This window comes from Dipodomys spectabilis, unplaced genomic scaffold (assembly GCF_019054845.1).
Source record: "Dipodomys spectabilis isolate Male_0828 unplaced genomic scaffold, ASM1905484v1 ptg000163l, whole genome shotgun sequence".
Classification (NCBI taxonomy): domain Eukaryota; kingdom Metazoa; phylum Chordata; class Mammalia; order Rodentia; family Heteromyidae; genus Dipodomys; species Dipodomys spectabilis.
In genome coordinates, this window is record NW_024870840.1 from 17,909,794 (window position 1) to 17,933,303 (window position 23,510).

The window sequence follows — 23,510 nt, forward strand, 5'->3', positions numbered from 1 at the left end:
TTCAACTTTAGGGTAAGTTTTAAATTAATGAAAAGTTATGACATGGCAGAGTATTCCCATACATTACATACCCACTTTGTCCTCGCATTAAGATCTTACATTAGGATGTCGAGTGGCTCAGATGTAAAATGTCCCTAAAGGGGACATTGTGGGATTGATCCCTAAATATGGTGCTGTTAAGAGGTGATTGAATCACAAAGAAATGGACCTTATTAATGGATTAATCCATTGATGAGCTCATAGCTAAGTAGACTATTTGGATGAAGGCTCAGTTGGAAGATGCGGTTTATTGTGGAAGAGTGTATCTTATCTCTGACCCACTTATCTCTCTTTCCCCTTCCCTTTTTGTCTTTCTGTCTCTATCTCTCTCCTCTCTCCCTCTCCCTCCTCTTTACTTCCTTTCTCTCTCCTTCTTCTTCTCCTTTTTCTCCCTCTCTTTCATCCTCTGTTCCCTGGAACAGAAGGACACAGGCTCCTTCACTCTAACACTTTCCACCATGATATTCTGCTCTGTCACTGCCCCCCCAAATAATGGATCCAGCCCACCATGGACTAAAACCTCTGCAACCATGAGCCAGCATAAATCCTTCCTTAAGTTGTTGAATGAAAATGGACTGGCATAGTATGCTACATTCATCATAATCAATGAATGTAGTATTGATGCTTTTTTATTAGCCTATGTTCATAGGTCTTAGATGTCATCACAATTATCCCCCTAGTTTCCTTTTATATTCCACATTCCCATCTGTCATTAAACATTGGTTTCTGGAGCTTGTAGTGTACATTTACAGCTGTTTAAAGTCCCATTTTCAAGTAGTACCAGGCCACTTCAGAAGTTGTGTGTATACTTCTTTGTGTTATTCATATGATATTCACTTACTGCCATAATGTAAGCATCTTGTATGTTATTAGTCTTCATTTCATATTCTGCCCTTCTCTAGGTGCATCCAAGCTCTTGACCCATATGCTTTTTCATCTTTCTAAAGGAACTTTACGAACATTTGGTGTAGGAAGGTTCTTTTAGTGTTGAAATCCCTACAATTTTATTTGTGTGGGAAATTCTTTACCTCTTCACTTTTGAAGAATAGTTTTGCTGACAATAGTTTTTGAAGAATAGTTTTGCGGGCAAGTATTATTTTTCTTTTTACTCTATATATTTTACTTCATTTGGTTCTTTTTGTTTTTTCCTTTTTTGAATGATTTCTGATATGAAGTTCCCAGTAATTCTCATCACTGTTCTTCTATAGCGAAAAATATGTGTTTCTTCTGACTTCTACCAAGGCTGTTGTTCACATTGTCTTGATTTTCTGCAATTTGACTATGCTAAATTAGAGTCTCTTTATTTATTCCCATTGTTCTCTGAATTTGTGCCTTGGTGTTGATGACATTGATTTTGAAAAGTTCTCAGCTATAAATACTTCTCTGTATAATTTTCCATTTACTCGTAGGTTCACTTTTAGTGTTGTCTCACAAGTCTTGGATGTATTATTTTTCTTTGTTTTGATTTGCTCTTTTCTGTTTGCATCTCACTTTGAGAACATTCTTTTGACCTTTTTTTTCACGTTCCCTGATTCTCTATATGGTTATATTGAGTCCACTGAAAAACTGCTTATGGGAACTCTTTACATCTATTTCTGGTTTTGTCTTGTTCTTGTTTTAGTTTGGGGGTTTTATCCATTTCTTTGATTGTTTCTTAGAGTTTCTGCTTACATTTCCATATGCTCTTGCATATTTTCTATTTTTTCCATTACACTATTAATATAGTCATCATAGTTATTTTTAAGTCTCTGATAGATCATTGTGACATTTGAGACGTACATGAGTCTGTTTCTGATGACGGCTTTATGTCTTCACAATTTTCCCCCTTGTCTTTTGATGTGATTTATCTTTTTCTTTCTGTTGGAGAAAGACATGATGAGTCCAGAAATAGGAAATAGGGTAAATAATTCTTTGGTAAAAGGATTTGTGTTAATTTGGTAGCATCTGGGTTGTGTTTAATGTTTTCTGTCATTATAGGTGTCCGGAATTCAATTATCTCTTGTGTCTCTAATGTCCTTTGCTTGCTTCCCTCCTGATTTTGATGGAGTATTCCTCCTTAGGGAAAGACTGTCTGGAAGTTCTTTTAGTTATGAACTGCTGTTATTTTACTGGTACCTCTTGTGTGGTGGTGGGATATGAGGAAAGGGAAATGTTTTACAATAGTTGGATTAACTGTGTCTTTTATTGGTCTGTCTTTGGAATGTGGTCTTCACAAGCCCTCCATATTGACAGGTTCTATACTTGTGGAGTCCATTAGCCACAAGTCAAAGATGTTTTATAATAAAAATACATCTATACTGACATGCTCAGATCCCTACTTACCATTATTTCTTAAACAATACAATGATTACATAGATTAAAAAGTACACTGGAAGATGTTCATGGGTTATATACAAGTAATATTTTATTTTGTATAAGGGACTTGATCTTATACATGGGGCTCGCAGTTTGGCTCAGTGGTAGTGAGCTTGCCTAGCACGTACAACACCCTGCATCTGGTCCCTGGCACTGCAACAACTAAACAAAATTAACAAGACGCTGCTAAATAAGTCAGGCCCACTCAGATGAGACTCTCTTTGGATAAATTTAATTACAGAAGAGATGTTCTATTGCATTTAGAGGTACTGTCTGCAGTTGGGGGTGGGGAGAAGAAAATTAGAGAAGAAGTGTATACCAAGGGGTAGGAATCTTGGGCCAATTTTAGAATTCTGTTGACCATAGCTGACTAGAGGAGGTAGTACTTGAACTTGCTTGCAAAGGATAAGTGTCATAAGCCAACCTAGATAGTGGAAAAGCATGCCAGGTAGCAGGAATAGCGTGTGCAAAGAAATGAGACTATCGTATAAAAGCTATTGTTCAAACTGATCAAATTGCATATGTTAATTGGATATAGTTTTATTGTATCTCAGTTAATTTGTGAAAGAGATCCAGATACTTTCTTTCCGGTACTTTCAGCTGGCATCCTGAGATATTTCCTCAGGAGCTCACTTGGAGAAAGCAGTAAAACGAGCAACAATGAAAAGTAAATACATCCTCCATTGGCCAAGGGGATATTAGTTTATTACTTTTGAATGTCAAGATGGTAGGGTCAGTGGAGGCAATGCAGCCGGTGAGCATTTGCCTTATATCTATGGTAGTTGGGTTCACAAATGTGATTACCTCTTTCCAGAAATGTGATCACCTTTGATGCTAATAATCTATAGTTTTAATGAACAACTTGTCACAGAAGGATTCTTTTTATGTCTTGTTACATAAGCCCTTTCCTTATATTTTTTTCCCAAACCAAAGAGGTTAAAAAAGAAAGAAAGAATACAACATTCAAGAAACAAGAAATACTAAACTTTCCTATTTTAATCTCAGGAAAGGAGTTGGAATAATTATAGTTTCTCTTTTGTAATTACATAAGTGACGTTTGTTGCTTGGACTGTCATTTTACTGGACATTTTTATCGAAGATGTTTACATTTCTGTAGCACATTTGGAGCAAACAGAGCAGCCCTTCTGCAGGCAAATGGCATTGACGGTTGCCATGGGAACCGTGTGAAGTCACAGAAAGTGGATTATCTCATAACGCATTACCCAGTGTCAGATATAGGCAGTCTGACTAGAAAACAAACTACCAATTAATGAGCTACAATTCAGGGCCAGAGAAAAGAAACAAACCAGAAGGCTGCCTCCAAAAGGTCATGTTTGAGCTAATTTATTGCTTACTTTGCTCTAACCAAACCAAACCAATTATTCTGATTGCATGCCACCCATATAAATCTGCCTTAACCAGTGCAGACTTATACATGAGGAAGATCTAGAAAAGTAGAATTTGATGTTCCCGGGAGACATTTAGAATTAGTTTTTTAAAAATTCTTTTGCTCAGTGGGATTTAAATGAAATGAAATTTTTCTCTTATCTCCAAATATCTTTGAGAGGCAATAAGCTTAAATGAGGAAGCTATGAGTTCTTGTAAAAAGCTGTTTGGGTGGGAATTCCAGCTTTGCATCTTGCTGGTTTTATTTTCTCTGCACACATGAGTTTACTTCTCCAGGCTTCACTTACTCGTTCCTGAAATGGGAATAAGAATGCTTCTTCCACTGCACCATTTCTGTCCTTGGCTTGCTTACTTGATGGGTTAAGTGAAATAATCCAAGTAAAGGGCTACATTCAGATGAAATGTCCACTATGCATTTAGGGGTGTTTAACTGAAGAAAGCATGTGGAATTTTTCACTGTAGGTGAGTCTTGTTTGGGCAAAAAAGTTCTCAAAAGAACTCATCTTATGAAGAGACAAAGGAAAATGTGGGTTTAACTTGGGCTATCATCAACATCACTCAGGTAACTTTATGAAGCCAGAGATTTTCATGCCTGCATGCAAGCTTTTACTCAGAATTTTTTTGATACGGGACCTGGCCACATGCTTTCTAAATGACCTCCCTGAGTGAATGGGACTCACTTTAGCCAGCTGGAGTAGTCACTTTGACCCTTGGAGTGATTCTGTTGTGTTCATGGGGAGGTAGTTTTCTGCATCCTGTTTTCTCAGCTGATCAGCACATGTGTAGGCATGCCTGGTGATGAATATATATATGTGTGTGTGTGTATATATATATATATATATGTATATTAACAAGCTTAGAATGTACAAAGCCAACTTAGACAAACTCTGCTCTCTGGAGTCTCCAAGCCCTTCCTCTCTGGATCTCACTTCACCACTTGGAGGGAAGAAGGTCTCCATAGTGCCTCACAACTTCCTCTATTCTATGCTAGGAGGTTTCTGTGAAAAGGAGCAAGGAGGCTGAACCCTTTTCTTCCTTGTGGCAAAAATTCTTTCTTCCATGTCTTTTCCATCTCTAACTGCACTGCTTTTTTAGAAATCTGAGCCCTTCTTTTCCTCCAGCTCCTTTTCTAGGCCAAATAGTAACCAGGAGTGGCTGGATCTGAGAAGCAAACTTTCCAGGAGTAGCTCAAGATTCTGCTCTTTTGGGTGAGGAAAGAAATGTTCCCTCTGGGCTTGTTGGTCCAAATTTCCCCTAATTGATTGGAATGTAGAAGGTCAAGGAAATGACATTATGGTTTAACAACTAGACCTCAGAAAAATAGATTAAGAATGAGGATGCAGAATTTGGGAAGGGAGAAGGAGCAGCAGATGAAGGAGAAGGCTGTTTCCGGCTTCTGACATGAAGTTACCAAGTGCAACCCTAGGAAGATATGGGAGCTATCTGCTCTTGTGGGTTAGCCCAAATCTGTACCTGCTTAGAGATGGATCAAAGGAGAGGCTGCTGTGGAAACAAAGACAAAAAGAAATAGGTCAGACCAACTTCTAGTCTTGATCTCAAGCCAGAGGGAAATGAAGATCTTTAGCTCAAGTCACCAGCGTAGAAGACACATTGGCTTCAACAGGATGAATGAACTGCTTTGTAGGATAGTGTATAAAAAGAATGTGGAGTCTGTCTGTGTTCAGCCTATAATAAACACTGGCTATGATAATTTAGTGAGGTTAGAGATGGACAAGGGAGGGAGGATTGAAGATATGTGTGTCTGTCATTTGTGTGGAGATTGTCTTCATTCATTCATTTATTCATTCATCCATTCAGGAAATACTGAATTCCATTAAGTTCTAGGCACTGTTCTAGAAAACTGAAGATAGAACAATAAGCAAAGCAAAGACCTTGCATCTCCATGGGATAGATAATAAGTCCATCCATAACATGTTAGTTGAATGTAAGTCTATAAAGAAAATAAGTACTGAGTGTCTGGAGAATGATGGGATGAGACCATGTGGTCAGGAATGGCATCTTGTTAAAGCAATATTTAAGCAGTAAAGTGTGGGAGGGAAATGAAGAATAGTTGCTGTAGGAAGAAGAATCCAAGAGCAGGAGATAACAAGTTCAAAAGTCCTGTGGTAACAACATGATGGTCTTGAGAAAGGAAGACCCAGGAGACTCTTGGAATTGGAATCCAACGACTAAGGAAAAAAGGGTGGGAAATTAGGACTAAATGGTGCCTCAAGGCAAGACTGTATTGAGGTTTCTAAGATTAGGGTCAAAGCTCTAAAGTAATAATAATAAAAAGAATCTCCCATCTGAACATACTTGTCCAAACTAAGTAACTAGTTAAGAATTCAAGGATCTATTCACATCTCTTTCCATTAGAAGTATGAATGAGTACAATGAGAGCTGCTATAACTGAGAAACTCATCTCTGGAAATAGGAAAAGGCAATGAGAATATATAATGGAAGAATAAAGAACAGAGGTAGCAGTGTCAAAGAAGATACACCCCAATATCATTTTATCTTCAGGCAGGATGGTACAAACAAGCAACTTAACACAGGTTGTGTTGAGGGCCTTGGCTAAGCCTTTGACATGGAAGGTGACAGAAAGGAAGTCTACAGCTGCACTTTCTTCATTTTCCTCTTTTTAGCAGCAGATCTCCATCCACCCCACCTCACTGCTCTGTTATAACTCAGTTCCAAACCTGGGGAAGTGAAGTTACTTTCTGGAAATAGTGGGAACAGGAAGACAATGGGATAGACCATAGGAAAGGGGTTGTATGTAAGAGATGAAGGAGATTATCACACTTCATGGAAGGGAAAGCAAAGGTATTACATTTTCTCACATAGAGTAAAATGGTAGGTGATGGAAGTCTCATCTTTTCTTTCTAATACAACTCACAAAAGTGCAAATTCTAGGGCTGCCTTATGCTTTTCTTGTGGAACCAGTAGATTTTTCAGTTGACTGTGTGTATGCATGCATTTAGGTGCTCTGAGCATGAGACGGCTGATGTTTCTCTCTCTCTACACTCTCAAGCCTTTATTTATTTATTTGCACACAGCACATTTAATTCCAAGGTGCTTAGGGCATTTTGCAAACATTAAATTAACTGTTAATCCTCTCCATGTCTCTATAAAGCAGAGAAACAAAAGTCTGTTATGAAACAGTGTGGACTAACTCTGAAAAAATAGATGTCACAGGGAGACATAATCAAGAGAGATCAAGACAAAGAAGATGCAAGAGGAAAGAAAAGAAAAGATGGAAAGATGAAGAATGTTTTGCATCTCCCAGCCAAGTTATCTTTGGAAGACTTTTCACTGCTGGAGCCCAAGCCAGCTGACCTTGTCTGTCATTTCAAGTGGTGACTTTGTGTGACTGTCTTAGCTGCTTTTTACATTTCAACACTTGATGACTAGATTTCTATAGCTGCAAAGTGGGGATTGCAGTAGTAAAGATGTTATAGAGTTATTGTGAAGAACACATGGTGAGCTCACAGTAAGTGTTATAGCCATCACCATCATCATCATTCTACAATTTCAAGCACATCTTAGTTGCTACTGGTAACCAGTGTGGATTTTATTTTATTTTTTTGCTTGCTTATTTGTTTTCCAGTACCAGGGATGGAACCCTGCCCACCATTTCATGGTAGGCAAGGACCATAGCCTTGTAAGGAAATTATTTTGCCCAAGTGGAATCTGTCTGAGAATTTCCCATGATAGACTGATTACAGAAATACCCTCAATTATCCACTCCTCTGGCTACATCTGTACCCTTATTGATGTGACATTCCTATCCTTTCATTAAGTGGATTCTATTTACCTATCTCTAGAATGTGGAATTTTTTTTGGTGGCCTTTGAATAATAGAATACAGAAGTGACATAGTTCCAGTTCTGATTTTGGGCTTCCAATAGCCTTTGTGCTTTGGTTGGCCTTTTTTGTCACCAAGAGCAAGTCAATGTGAGCATGCTGGATAATGAGAGAGATACAGTCCAGGGTCCTCTTCCTCTCATATGTCAATCCTCCTAGTTTGCTTGTCCTTAGTCACTTTCAACACAGCCACAGACCCCTGAGTAAGCTCACCTGACACAGGCTACTCTTGGACCAGACTCTCAGAACTGCTCATCATATCCATAAATTTGTAAGCAATAACTAAAGGTGGTTATTTTATCACCAAATTCTGAGAGCAACTTGTTACATGGGAATAACTAGATGCTACAGCCCATCCTTTCAGTTTCACTTTTCATGAATTTCACCAGAATCCCTCTTACTTACCTTACAGAGATCAACTTTGTGAATTTATTTTTTATGTATGGATGGCTTTAGAGTCAGAAAAACAAAAGATAAAGCAAAATCCCAGCTACCAGGAAGCAAAAATCAGATTGGGTGGGCAAGACATGGTAGGTAGAAAGCCAATGAGTACTGCTAGCATTTAAAAAGGGCACAAAGAGCAAGGAATAAAAGCCAACAATATTTTTCTGAGTGGAAAGATAGTTTCTAACATGGAATTGGGGTAGGAAAGAAAGCTTAAGGGATGACACATAAAGAAATTCTTTCAATATCTCTAGCTATGGTCTGAATGTGTCCCCCAGAATTGATGCGTTGGATGTAAACCCCCTGTGACAGAATTCACAGGTCATGACCCTCCCAGAGGCCTCACTTCCTGCCACCACCACACTCTGGCTTAAGTTTCAGCATATGAATTTTAACTGGGGCACATTCCCGTTATAGTGCTGATTTCTCTGACTCTATTTCCTCTGCCTGACTTCCAGATAGATTATCATAGACGTCTATAGATGTCTACTTCATTGCCCTTTTTGAATCTGGCTTTTTTCATTCCTTGCTGCACCCTTTCCCATTCTTCTGTCAGAAAGAGAACCACTTTCTGAAACCTGACTAAATTATTGCCTTTTCTATATCCTTTTATTTGGGGGGGGGATGGGAGGGAGGGTTCCATCATCCTAGGAGGAAGTCAGAACTCCATGGCATGGAAGACAGAACTTCTGGTCCATCTCCCTCCTGTTTTCCCACCCCAGTTTTATCTATGCTTCTGCTTCCCACTTGCTACTTAAATCCTGCTGTGGATAATGGAGTCTCTGAGGAGCCCAAACAGTATCATCCTTCTTCTTCTGGTTTTGAGCAAATTGAGAAAAAAAACAACCCAAAGGAATCAGAATACCAAAATATCACCTCTCACTCAGGCTGGCAGAAGCTCAGTTACACAGCACAGCCTGTACGAGTGCCATGGGCCTAGTAGATGAAGCCCTTGAACTGGGCCAGGTGCCCATCCAGCCATGGGCAGTGTAGGCTCAGGGAATCTTAAACCAATGAGTGTGAAATGCATAACAGGAACATTTACAGAACTCCTGCTCCTTGCATGTAATTTGTTCCCAAGAAAATGAGAAGAAATCTGTTTTCTTCCTCCCAAGTACTCCATGTGCTCTGGGGTGGAATGGATAAAAGAATGAGGATCAGCCATAAGGAAGATGTCAGAAGGGGGAAAGATGCATCTCTTCAACAGCATCGAACACCTTGCAGTGCTTGGCACACACATACACATTCTGCTGCTTCTGCCTGCAACCCTCTTGTCCATCTCCAGTTGTGTGACCTACCTTTCTGTTCTTTAGCACACACTTGTGGAAGTGAAATGAGCTGTCTTCATGTGAACCTTCTAGACGATCTAGAAATGAGGAATCCTACAGTATTGCTCGTTGAACAAGGAAAAACAGTTTAGCCTTGGCTTTGACTGAAGGGTAGCCTAGGAAGTAGAGTGGTAAAAGATGGCTGGGACCAAGAGGATCAGGTAGACATTGAGGTAAGGAACACATGCTGGGTTTTATTGCTCATGGCTACTTTGGTTCTATTCCCATCACTGAATCTTGCTGAGTAATGAAAGAAAAAGAAGCACATAGCTTTTTTTTTTTAAATCACATTTTCAATTGGGCACTGGTGGCTCACGCCTGTAATCCTAGCTACTCAGGAGGCTGAGATCCAAGAATCCTAGTTCAAAGCCAACCCAATAAACTGCTTAGAAAAAACCTGGTGGGGCTCAAGTGGTAGAGTGCTAGCCTTGAACACAAAGAGGCTCAGGGACAGAGCCCAGGCAAAATTTTTTAAAATCACATTTTCAAATATTTTAGCTTAAATGCAATTGTTTTTCATCCCCATTTCCATTTTTTAAGCATTTGAAATAAAGGGGTAATGTGGCTTCCTCAAGATGCCTTAAGAGTCAATGGCTTAGGGGGCTGGGGGCTTAGCCCAGCGGAAGGGCACCCGCTCGGCGTGCACAAGGCCCTGGGTTCGGTCCTCAGCCATGGAAAAAAAAAGAGTCAATGGCTTAGAAAAATCTAAGAACCCTTAGGTGATGGTCAGTCATGTATTTGTAGTATTATATTCCAGACAATAAGGGTGTTTAGGCCCAGTAATTATACAGTACTTACCTTTCCTGAGTGTTAATTGCATCATCTGTAAAATGGTTATAATAAACACGGGAAAATTATATAGTTAGTGTGAGAATTAAATTAGCATATTGCATGTACTTTTTAGAATAGAAATGGCTCCATGAAAGTCCATCACATTTAGCTCCAGAAACTGTCTTTATCTGTGCATATCACTTAAAGTGTAACATAGTTGTAAATGGTCATGATGTCAAGCACTAGTTCTCTATCCCTTTATCCCGTCAGCTTTCCTTTCTTCAAAAGCAATGACTTTGCTTTAATAGATACTTTTGGTGCTTATTTGTCATGCCTAAATAACCGTCCCGTGTCAATACTTTTCAGTTTATGCTTTGTCTAAGAATTGGTTCACACATGTGTATTCTTGTCATCCTGTCATTCTTCCACTTGTCCTAAACAACACAGTCTTGGTTGTGCTTAACTTACCATGACTATGTCAGGACTAAGCAATGTAAAAACTAAAATTACTTTTTCCTTTATATATAACTTTACTTTCCTTGGAGCTAGTATTTGTTTTGCCTTTGGCTGAAATTTCTATGTTCTTAATCAATAATTCAATGAAGAGGCTTTTCCATTTGTTTAAGTCTCTTCTTAAGTGTAAAGATAGGTATTTTCCACTTATATTTGTGAACAACACTGAGCCTTTAGGCAAGATGCACCTTGAAATACAAACTGTTTTATGCCTGGAGTACAGGATGTTAGTCTGTGATTCTTATCAGTCATTGATAGGGTTTCTCCCCCCTCCCACACACACACTCTTGGAAACTTTTCTCTGCTTATAATATTTTATATCTTCTTTTTTTTGTTACAGTTTCAGGTTGTTGCTCATATTTGCTTATAGCTTCCTGAGGAAAAAAATCATAAAGATTTCTTTTAGAAAGCCTTTGCATATCTGAAAACTGATCAATTTACGCTGATTCTTGATTGGTAGTTGGGCTAGGTATAGAATTTCCTCTTGATATTTATAAAACCATCTCCAATCTCCTGCCTTCCAGTATTGGTCATTGCTATTTAGAAGCTGAAGCTGTTTTGATTGCTTATTATTCCTTCCTTCCTTCCTTCCTTCCTTCCTTCCTTCCTTCCTTCCTTCCTTCCTTCTTTCCTTTTTCTCACTTTCTTCATTCCTTTATTTCTTTCGTCTCCCTCTCCCTCTCCTTCTCCCTCTCCTTCCCTCTCTCTCTCCCTCCCTCTTTCTCTTCTTCTCCCTCTCCCCCTCTCTTACTTTCATCTCTTTACCCTTGATAGTCTGACATTTCATGATTACATCACTTGGTTTGTGCTCACATCCATTGCACTTAGTATTTTAGTACATTTTTAAGTCTGGGAAATCATGCTACTTCTACAAGTTCTTAAATTATTTTTAATGCCTTTGCTCACTCTTTTTCCAGAACTTGCAAGATTAAATGTCATTACTATATAATATGCATGTATACATTATGAGTTAATCATGAATTTATGGCATGACTTCCATGACATCGGTAATTTTAAAAAAAAAAGATTTTTTTTTCTGGGCACCAGTGACTCACATCTATAATCCTAATTACTCAGGAGGCTGAGATCTGAGGATCATGGTTCAAAACCATCCTGGGCAGGAACATCTGTGAGACTCTGATCTCCAACTAATCACCAGAAAGCTGGAAGTGGCGCTGTGGCTCAAGCAGTAGAGCACTCACCTTGAGCTGAAGAGCACAGGGACAGCACCCAGGCCCAGAGTTTAAGCCCCATTACCAACAAAAAACAACAACAAACACACAAAAACTTATAATCTTAGCTCTCAGGAGGTTGAGATCTGAGGATTGAGGTTTAATGTCAGCTTGGGCATGGAAGTCCATGAGACTCTTATCTCCAGTTAACCAGAAAAAAGCTGGAAGTAGAGCTGTGGCACAAGTGCTAGCCCTGAGCCAAAAATGCTAAAGGGCTGCACAAGCTCTGAGTTCAAGAACATGCTCATGAAAGGACAAGTGGGTTGATGTGGCTGCCCCCATGCACCCATCCAGAAAATATTCATTGAAATTAAAAAATGTAAAATAATACATTTTACCACTTAGATAAACATCACTGTAGCTTCTGTTACTAAATAGAGAGTTTTTTTTCATTTGTGGGACTTGAACTTAGGGCCTGGGTATCGTCTCTGAGCTCTTTTGCTCAAGGTTAGCACTCTACCACTTTGAGCCACAGCACCATTTCTGGTTTGAGGTGGCTAGTTGGAGATAAGAATATCATGGAGACTTCTTCTGCCTAGGCTGGCTTCAAACCACAATTCTCAACTCTCAGCCTCCTGAGTAGCTAGGATTAAAGGCATGAGTCATTGGTGCCCAGATTACTACATAGGATTTTAATGCACTTTTCTTACAATTGTATGCCATGATTTTCTGTCTTCATACATTTGAATTCTATTTTCACACTTGTGAAAACAGACCTCTGCTCTTAGATCATGCTAGTCTTCTCTCTCTTGATCAAACATGTTTAAGTTAAATAGATGGATCTAACCTATGTTTTGGACTCTCTATGAGATGCTTTAAGGCTGCAGCTATAGGTTTTGGGAGAGACTATGTTAGTAACAGTTGATTCCAAAGGATTTATGGCCTGTGTCAGGAGAATGAAGGTCATACTAAGGTCATACTATGAGTATGTGTGTGTGTGTGTGTGTGTGTGTGCGTGTGTGTATGCATGTGCACATATGTTTATAAACCATTCTCTTTTTTATTATTCCTGAAATTCTTGAAATGAGAATATTTCCTTAGAGATGAATTGTTGCTAAATGATGTCAGTTAATTTTCTCCTAGACAATATCCTGTGTCCTCCCTACCCAATAGTTCCTCTGTCTCTTTATCACTGTGTCTCTCTTCCTTCATTTCTTTTTGCATTTCTCACAGAAGAAATCATAGTAATTAAAGAAAGGAAGATGCTTCCAAGACATTGAGTTTTCAGGACCACGGACAGAGGGATTGCTCAACCTTTTAGTTACAATGCTCTTTGAGGGAGGGAGTAACAAGTTTGGTAAGGTAATGAGTACATTTCTTGCCAAACATTTTTATCCCCTCCCTGATTTTTTTTCCACAGTCCCTTACCCCATCCACCGCCCCTCCCAAATTGTAAAGTTCATTTCCAACATAGAGTCTTGTGAGTATCACTGTTGCATTGGTTCACCTTTTGTCCTTGGTCTCACCATTTTGTTATTCCCCTTCCCCTCCCAAAATCAGGTAAATACATATGCATATATATGTATATATATATACATAAACATATATACATATACAATTGTTTAGCCTACTTATTAATGGGGTGGTTGTTTCTTTGAGGATTTGTTTAGGGGGTTTAATCTTTTGAGCTCTAAGCCTATTTTTATTTATTTATTTTTGTCAGTCATGGGGCCTGTACTCTAGGCCTGGGCACTGCCCCTCAGCTCTTCAGCTCAAAGCTAGTGCTCTACCACTTGAGCCACAGCACCACTTCTGACTTTTACTGCTTATGTGGTGCTGAGGAATCGAACCCAGGATCTCATGCATGCAAGGCAAGCACTCTACCACTGAGTCATCGTCCCAGCCCTCTAACTATATTTTGGATACGGGGCCCTTGTCTGTTGTGTAGGTAGTGAAGATCTTCTCCTAATCTGTGTGCTTTCTATTTATCTTGCTAGCTATGTCCTTTGCCGTGCATAAGCTCTGCAATTTAATGCAATCCAGCCTTTCTTTGATTTATTGTGTTTCTGGATCTTTATTTAGGAAGTTTTGACTTGTGCCTAAGAGCCCTAATGTATCCCCTATCCCTTCCTGTAATACTTTAAGGTATCTGCTCTCAATGCAATACTCATCAAAATCCCAACAACATTCTTCAATGAAATAGAAGAAGCAATCCAAACATTTATATAGAATAATAGAAGGCCACGAATAGCAAAAACAATCCTTAGCAGAAAAAACCGTTCTGGAGGAATATCAATACCAAACTTCAAACTCTATTATGAAATTGTAGTTATAAAAAACAGCTTTGTGGTGGCACATGAACAGGCCTGAGTACCAATGGAATAGAATGGAAGACCCAGCAATGATCCCACAGGCTTATGGCCACCTAATCTTTGATAAGGGAGCCAAAATAATCAGATGGAAGAAAGACAGCCTCTTCAACAAATGGTTATACACATGTAGTAAACTGAATTTAGATCCCTATATATCCCCTTGCACCAGAATCGACTCCAAATGGAACAATGTTCTTTTGAGACTAGATTTGAGCCCAGTTTCGGGATGACATGAAGAGGCAGAAAATAGCTGAAGTCACTGGTGGAAAAACTCTGGCCTGGTGGCAGTTCCAGGTGGGATTATCTAAGGCTGATAGGCGTCTTTGCTCTCCCAGCTTGATGCTGACACCAGACCTTTAACAGTGTGGTTTGTCAGAGCAGAGAGGAACAGAACAGTACCAAACTTCTTAATTGAGATTTCCAACAGCTAGGATTTAAATTGCCATTTGTCTCCTCAGCAAACACTAATGGCCAGGGAGGCTAGCATAGCCAGTGGCATACTGGGTACAGGACATTTTCAGATAGATTAGCAAAGGACAAGTCATACCTGTTAATTGAAAATAGGAAATGACTGGAGCTTAAGTGCAAAATAATTTCGAATCCAGTGTTAGCCGGATTTGTAGGCTTGCTAATGGAATCTGCAGAGCCTGAGCAGGAGGGAACAGAAAAGCAATGGAGGCATGTCAATATGATCTTTGTAATACTTCTTCTCCACCCATCTGAACCCTAAACTGATTTTTCAACTGACTCATCTAGGTAATGTTCTACTTATGGTAGAATATGTTTAGAGGTTAAAGCAATTTAGGTGTCAGACATAACTGGATTTAAACAATTTACTCTAGAAAGTTCATTTGCACAAAACTCTACCTTTATCTATTCTTTGTCAAAGGCAGCCCCACAGACCCCCTGGAAGGTCTTTTCAGCTGAAAATGAGGACAGTATTTTCCATATGGCCATGCTGGGAATTACAGCAGTTTATACTACACCACATGCTTGGTTTGTTGGTTGACATGGAGTAAGTATGTTCTATAACTATTGGCTATTTATATATTTTGTTATATGTGAAGGATTATATATATGATTCTTTAACTTAATACACCACCATCTTATGAAGCAGACCTTGCCCAAGTTCCCATAGGTAGTAATTAAAATATCTTGGATGCATTGTAGATAAGCCTAACTCTGAGGCTTGAGCTTTTAGCCAGAAGACCTAGAATGATACATGTATAGTCTTCCTCTTTCTTTCCTTCTTCCTGCTTTCCCTATTCCTCCCTTTCTTTCTCAATAACCAACTATTTTTAATATTCTTCTTGTTACTGGGAATTGAACTCAGGAACTCATGTTTGCTAGACAGGCTCCCTATCAGCTGAGCCATGCCCCTAGATATAACAACCTATGGCCATCTATCCATCCATCTTCTCTGCCTTACTCTTCTCCTTCTTCTTCTCCTCCCCCTTCTCTTCCTCCTCCTCCTCCTCCTCCTCCTCCTCATCATCATCATCCTCATTGTCATTATCATTTCTACTCTTCACATGTCTATTTCTATCAATCATCTATTTTGTATTGCTTCTTTATTTACACACATACTTGTGTGCACTTAGTCAGAAGACAACCAAAGATTAGAGAACTTCACAGACCTTACATAAGAGAGCTGATTTTCTAGTCTAGAACTGTCCAATTTCAAAACCTAAATGGTGTTTTAATGGTATCAAGATTATGATTAAATGTAGTCCCAATTCTTTTTCTGTACAGTTATTTAAAATGTCACTGTTAAGAAACGAAACTTGAAAAATATCAACTCTCCTATTATCCACTTATCTAGCAAACAAGAAAAAAACTCCTAGCAACTCCTAGCAAACAAGAAAAATATTAGTAAGGAATATCAAAGAGGGTGTTTAGGGAAATGGACAATACATATTTTGGGAGGATTGAGGATGGCACAATTTGTCATTCAAGTACTGTCAAAGCTTTTCTATCTAACAGAACACAGCCAAAAGTACTATTACTGTTTTAAAAGTGGAAAGTTGGCCCAGAAACAAGTGGCACCCAGGAAAAGTGTGACACGCCCTGCACATTTATATATAGAGACACTCTATGGAGCCGACACAGTTATCTGTGATAATAGAGGAGAGTTGGCAGCATTCAAATCCAAAACAGCAGGCACTCTGAAAATCATAACTTTTTAACTTGGGAATGCATGGAATTCATTGGGATAATTTTGCATCTGATTAACTTTCCTAATTAGGCTTCCCATAAACCAGCATGACCTCTCCAACATCTCTCCCAGAATAAATAAATCCCTCTGCAGCAGCTCCAAATAATTTGGGAGCTGAATCCTGGTTAGTGCCTTTTTTCCATCTTTCTGTCAATTGCTCAAATTTATTACTTTTCTTTTAAATATCCTGTTTTACCCTTTCCCTTTCTAACAGTAACAGCAGAAAATGGAGGTTCAGAGACATAATTATCCTTTCATGGTTCTAGAGTTTGCTCTCAGGACCACATACTATACACTTGCTAGGCAGACACTCTACCACTTGAACCATATAGCCGCCTGTGAGCAAGACTGAATTCAACTTCTCTCATGACCCTCAAAAAAGATGTCTTTTGTGTATATGCCCAATCTTACCTGTTTCCCCTGTAGAAACTTCTGGCATTCCCCTTAGAAATTTCTGGAAACGTTAATACTTTTTAATACAACATAAATCTCCTTTGTTTCTCTTTTTTGGACCCCAACTGACACAAATGCTTTGTATTTAGCTATTTTGTTAAAATATAGCATTTGCTCAAGTTTACTATCTATTCTGCTTCTTGCTTCAGAGGACAAAGAAGTCTCTGTTCCTTTCTAAAATGAACCATTCTTTCCTGTCCTGGACTCCATTTCCCTTTAGTTTATTATTATTTGCCTATCTCATACTTTCAAGTTCAGTTTCTCTACTGGTTTCTTCCATTAGCCCTCAGACATGCTTCCAGGAGCCTCCATATAAAAAACCAGAACAAAAACTAAAAAAAGCAAAACTTTTCCCCAACTCATCCATTTTCTCAAGCTGCATTCTGGCTTTTCCTTTTCTTCCACAATGGTTACTGGTCTTTCTCTTTTACTCATTTACTCAGTCTGTAGAAGTCTTGCTTGCTCTCTCTCACTAAAAGCATACATCTCAAGGAGACCAATAACTTCCAGCAAAGCATTTTCCCACACTATCTTGTTAGTTTTTGATGTCTGTTCTCTTCCATTAGAGTGCCTGTTCTTTGAGGTCAGGAGCCTTATTAATTCTATGTTCCAGAATTCAGTGCGGGACTGCACATATTGTAACTCTTCAACTAACATTTGTAGAATGAATGAGGCCTGCCAAGTCTGATGGACCCTTTCCTTTGTCATTTAAGTGGCCTCCTTGGAGGCATTTGACGTTTCCAAGTTTCCATTCTTGAACTCTCCAGTATGCTGCTTCTAGGATGTAGGTCTCTTCCCCCCACTCTCAGTTCAATCTAGTTCTAGAAGGAATCATTAGGGTCCTCTTCTTTCTTGTATCTCTTGTGTCTTACACAGCATTGTAATAAATTGGATGAGTGAATCACCACTCCATATGTAAGGTTGTTTTTGTGCTCTACTTTTATTCAAGGAAGGTGTTACTTAAATTGGTTTCTAATTCTAGAAGTGAAATTGCTAGTTCCTCCAGTGTGTGGTAGTTTGAACTTCATCTTATTTATGTCCATGGATTGTAAAACACTTGCTGCTAATAAATATGGAAGACTTACTTTACATTTAACCTCGAATTATCTTTTTGAAATAAGTAGCCTAAAGAAGATTTAAATCTAATTTCAGCTAAGAAATATGATTGAAGGTCAAGTATGCCTAATCTTTCTTTTTGCAAGAAGCTTGCAAAAATGTGCCCAAAGCTTCCTACAAGATGAGTGATATGAAATTAAAAGTTAGACTTATTGCCCCCAAGATTATGCGATAGGTTGATTATAACAATCTTTTATCCACTTTTATGCCTTCCTATACCCTGTCTCTATCTAATGTGATTTTTTTTCAGGGACCTCCATGCCTTGTCTCTGAATCTTGCTGGTTTTATGACCTTCCTTGGCTTGTTGAAGGTGATTAGAAGCGATGTATCAATTTCCAATTTAAACTGAGGGGTCAACAGCCTTTGTGAGGCAAGGAATCATCCTAGCCAAGACTGATCTAGAGAAGGCAACATTGAGTTTTATATTGTATATAAAGGTGTGCATAATCAAGATTATCCAAGTATGTACTAGCCCAGAAATACCTACCAGTGGACCCAAAGATTTATGAGCTACATAAATGCTTCACATTATAAGACATTGTGGCGAGGCTCTGGTGGCTCATGCCTAGATTCCTAGCTACTCAGGAGGCTGAGATCTGAGGAGTGTGGTTCTAAGCCAGCCCAGGTAGGAAAGTCCATGAGAGACACATATCCAATTAGCCTCCAGAAAACCAGAAGTAGGGCTGTGGCTCAAGTGGTAGAGCAATAGCCTTGAATACAAAGAGGCTCAGGGACAGGACCTAGGCCCTGAGTTCAAGGCCTACAACCACCAACAACAAAAAAACATAAGACATTATGTTTTGAAATGTTTAGCATAAAGAGGAAGACTGGGCCACAGTCATCTGATCCCAGTGTCAGGCCATCTTGATAAAGTCTTGATTGAGCCAGCTGATTACCTTGACTGATTTCTTTAAACAAAACACCTTTGTATAACTAACATGGAGTTTTGCTTGTCCATTCAAAAGAATAATATTAGATCATTTGCAAAAAAAAAAAAAAAAAAAAAGGAAGGACCTGGAAAAAATATAATGAAGTGAAGTAAGTCAGGTCCAGAGACAAAGGCTGCAAGTTTGCCCTCATATGTGGAAGCTAATATTAGTAAATACATTGGATGGTATGTAACTGTATACAGAAGTATTAACTGAAATACGGTAGATTCAAGTCTAATGGCTAGAAAGGCGAAGTCCAAGTTCAACCAAATAAGCAGCAGGAAGCAAGTTCTTGACAAGGGTGGAGGTAAGGCCAAGGGGACAAGTATAGACAAATGTGAGGGAGAAAGTGGGGAGAAAATAGTCTAAGAATTCAAATATTGCCTATGAAATTAGCCAAGTGAGGAAGTAGGTGGGGAGGGATGGGTGAGAACATCGAAAGGAGTGAATTGATCAAGGGACACTGCATTCATAAACTGCTTTGATTCATAAACTGCTTTGTTGAGTGGCAACTCCTCTGTACAACTACTTAACGAAAATAATAAAAAAACAGTCTTACTGAAATATAATTCATCACGTAGCACACAATGCCCCTATTTTAAGTGCATTAGTCAGAGTTTATAGTCGTCACCACATCCATTTTAAAATATTTCATAACCCTTCTCCCCAAAACTTCATACCCATTAGTCATCACCCCCCCCCCCACTTCCTCTCACCCCTTCCCTGAAGCTCTGGGCAATCATGAACCTATTTTCTGTCTCTATGGGTTTGCTGACTCTGCAGATATCATATAAATGAAATCACATTATATGATTTTTGTGATTAGCCCTCATCTCATTTTTAAGATCCATTCCTGTTGCAGCTTCTAACAGTACTTCATTTATTTTTGCTGCTGAAAAACATTCTATGGTTACACAAATTGTTTTTATTCAGTTATTGGTTGAATATTTGGGTTTTCTCATTTTTTTGGCTGTTCTAACTATGTCAGTGTATGCCATTTGTGTACTAGTTTCTGTGTCAACATATATTTTAATTTCTCTTGAATATATGCACCTAGAAGTGGAATTTTGTACAGGATGTTGTAATCTATACTTAATCCTTTGAGAAGTATCAGATGATATATTATTTTATTAGAGTATGATGAAATTTCTCCACATTCTCACCAAAACTTAGTATCAACTGTATTCTTGGTTAGAGACTGTAATGGTTATGAAATGGATCTGATTGTGCCTTAATTTACAATTCCCTGATCACTAATGATGTTGGGATTTCTCCATGTGGTAATGATTATTGTGCTCATTTGTAAATCCTCTTTGTAAATAGGTCTTTTCAGAACTTTTGCCACATTACTTCTTTTTTGTACTTTTTTATTGCAAAAATGCTGTACAGAGGGGTTACAGTTACATGAGCAAGATAATGAGTACATTTCCTATTGAGCACTGTTGCCTCCTCCTTTGTTTTCCCCCTACCATCCCTTCCCTCCCACCTCCCACCCCCACACCCCACCCCCGCCTCGCCCCTGCCAAAGTTGTAAAGTTCATTTTCTTTTTTTTTTTTTGGGGGGGGGGTCTGGTCGTGGGGTCTGAACTCTGGGCCTGGGCGCTGTCCCTCAGCTCTTCAGCTCAAGGCTAGCACTCTACCACTTGAGCCACAGCACCACTTCCAGCTTTTTTCTTTTTGCTTATGTGGTGCTGAGGAATCGAACCCAGGGCCTCATGCATGCAAGGCAAGCGCTCTACCACTGAGCCACCTTCCCAACCCCTAGCCCCTTTGTTTTTGAGACAGAGTTGATGCTGAGTTGTTCAAGGATCTTCTAGCCTGGCTTCAAACTGGCATCTCAGCCTCCTGAGTAGCTAGAATTAAGCTTAATTTGAACACAATACTCGTCATGCAGCAGATGCTTTCTTTTAATTTTTTTTTATAATGCTAGGGTTTGAATTCTGGACCTGGTTGGTGGCAGGCACTTTTCTTTTGTTTTTTGTTTTAGTTTGGGTCCAGTTGTGGGCCTGAACTCTGGGCCTGGGCGCTGCCCCTCAGCTCTTCAGCCCAAGGCTAGCGCTCTACCATTTGAGCCACAGCACCACTCCCGGCTTTTTTTTGCTTATGAGTGCTGAGGATTTGAACCCAGGGCCTCATGCATGCAAGGCAAGCGCTTTACCACTGAGCCACCTTCCCAGCCCGTAAAGTTCATTTTCAACATAGTGTTTTGTACATCTCATTGTTACAATGGGTCAACCTATATCCTTAGTTAAGCATTTTTTCCCCCTTCCTATCCCCGAATTAGAGAAGTGTATAAACAAGATGCAGGGCACCAACATCAAATACAGTGAAACCTTTGGCACATTTCATTTCACTTTTTTTTTATTATTGACTTGTATCTTGATATTTATTGTGTGAGAAGCTTAGCAGCTCTGACTATATCTTGCCTTAGGTTGATGGTTCTCAATATGACCAGTCACATGTAAAAAGACATCTATGGTCTTTTTTTTAACATTTTTATTAATGTCCATTAATTATATAAAAAAATAATGGGGCCAGACCCAGTGGCTCATGCCTGTAATCCTAGGTACTCAGGAAGCTGAGATTTGAGTATCATAGGTCCAAGACAGCCCTGGCAGGAAAGCCCATAAGACTCTTATTTCCAATTAACCCCCAGGAAACCGAAAGTGGTGATATATATGGCTCAACGTGCATTGGCCTTGAGTGAAAGAGCTCAGGGACAGCACTGAGACCCTGAGTTCTAGCCCCATGACAGAATATATATAATGGGTTTCACTATGATCCTTTAATGTACACATATAACATTCTTTGATAGTATTTACCACTACGCCCACTTCCTCCTTCTTATTACCCTTTGCCATTCCTTGGACCTCCTTCCATTTCTCTAATATCCCCTTTTACTTCTATGTCTTTTTCTCTGATAGGTTACACATGAGAATAAATACCTTTTCTCATCTGAGTTTAACTTGCTTGGCTTACCATGTTGAACTCCAAATCCATCCTTTTTTTCTGCAAATGACTTGATTTTATTCTTCTTTATGGCTCAACAATATTTTGTTGTGTATGCATACCATAATTTCTTTATCCCATTCATCAGCTGGTGGCCACCTAGACAGATTCCATAATTTGGCTGTTACAGTGGTATTCAAGTTATCTCTATTGTGCATTGACTTTTATTCCTTTTGGAAAATACCCAAGAGTAATATAATGGAATCATATATATGGTAGTTCTACTTTGAGAGTTTTAAGAAACCTCCATACTGATTTCCATAGTGGTTGCAACAATTTGTGTCCCCATTAACAGTGTTTAAGGCACCTAAGAAAGGATTACACTTCACACTTGGAAATTCCAATCCAGCTTGGATGGAGACTGGCAAGACATTTGTATTTAAACCAAAGTATGTACATGGGATACTACCAACCTTCTGTGGTTGGAGACTCTCTCTTGGCCCATGTATTTTTGGTAAATTAATGCTGAGAATAAGGAGACTTACTTGGCTATGACAGGTCAGAACCAGAGGAAATAGAAGTTTTTACGTCTCACACTCTGGCCTGTTCTTTTAAGCATGTAGGCAGGCTTAATAAAGTCTGCGTTTGGATTGCAGCAACAGGCAGAAGATATACGTTTCAGCTGTAGCACTTTATAACTGCCCTTGAAAAGCACAGATGCTGCTCTCCATAGACTGTGACTCACAGGCCACAAAGGAATAAAACAAGATCTCAGAGAAAGAAACCAACATGTACTGTCTCTGCTATTCTCAATACCAATTGTGCAAGAAGACCTTTGCCCTGGAGATGGGAGGGTCTCCGAGGAGGAAGGCCTTTGAGAGGATTTTGGAGAACACAGTCCTGCAGAGATAGAAGACTATGGAATATTCTTGAACATACACAATTCAGGTATAGCTGCCAAGTAAAGACCATCAGTGACCATATCGCCAATCCAAATTCCAGGAGAAAAAAAAAACACTGGGTGAATCCCTTTCCCTAAAGGGCCAAAACAGATTCCAGCTCTTAGGTCTAATGCTTTTATGAGCAAGAAATATTATTTATTTCCAAATCTCGTTTTGTAAAAATTCTTTACAAAAAGATGTGCAGCAAAGTTAACTATCAGTCCTTTCAAAAGCAGGATAGAGGCCAGGCACTGATGGTGACTCACACTTGTAATCCTACCTGTAAGCCACTTTGGAAGCTCAGCTTTGCGGACCATGGTTTAAAGCCAGCCTGAGCAGGAAATTCTGCAAGACTTTTATCTCCAATTGACCACCAAAAAGCCAGAAGTGGAGCTGTGGCTCAAGCAGTAGAACACTAGCCTCGAGCAAAAAAGTTCAGGGATAGTGTCCAGGAACTGAGTTCAAGCCTTAGGACGGGCACGCGTACACACACACACACACACACACACACACACACACACACACACACACACACGGATATAAATTTATAAGGAAGCTGATTTAATGCTTGATTTAATAAGGGTAGAAAAATGTCTAGAAGGAAATAAACCAGACATGGAACATTTTGTACATTACAGCTTT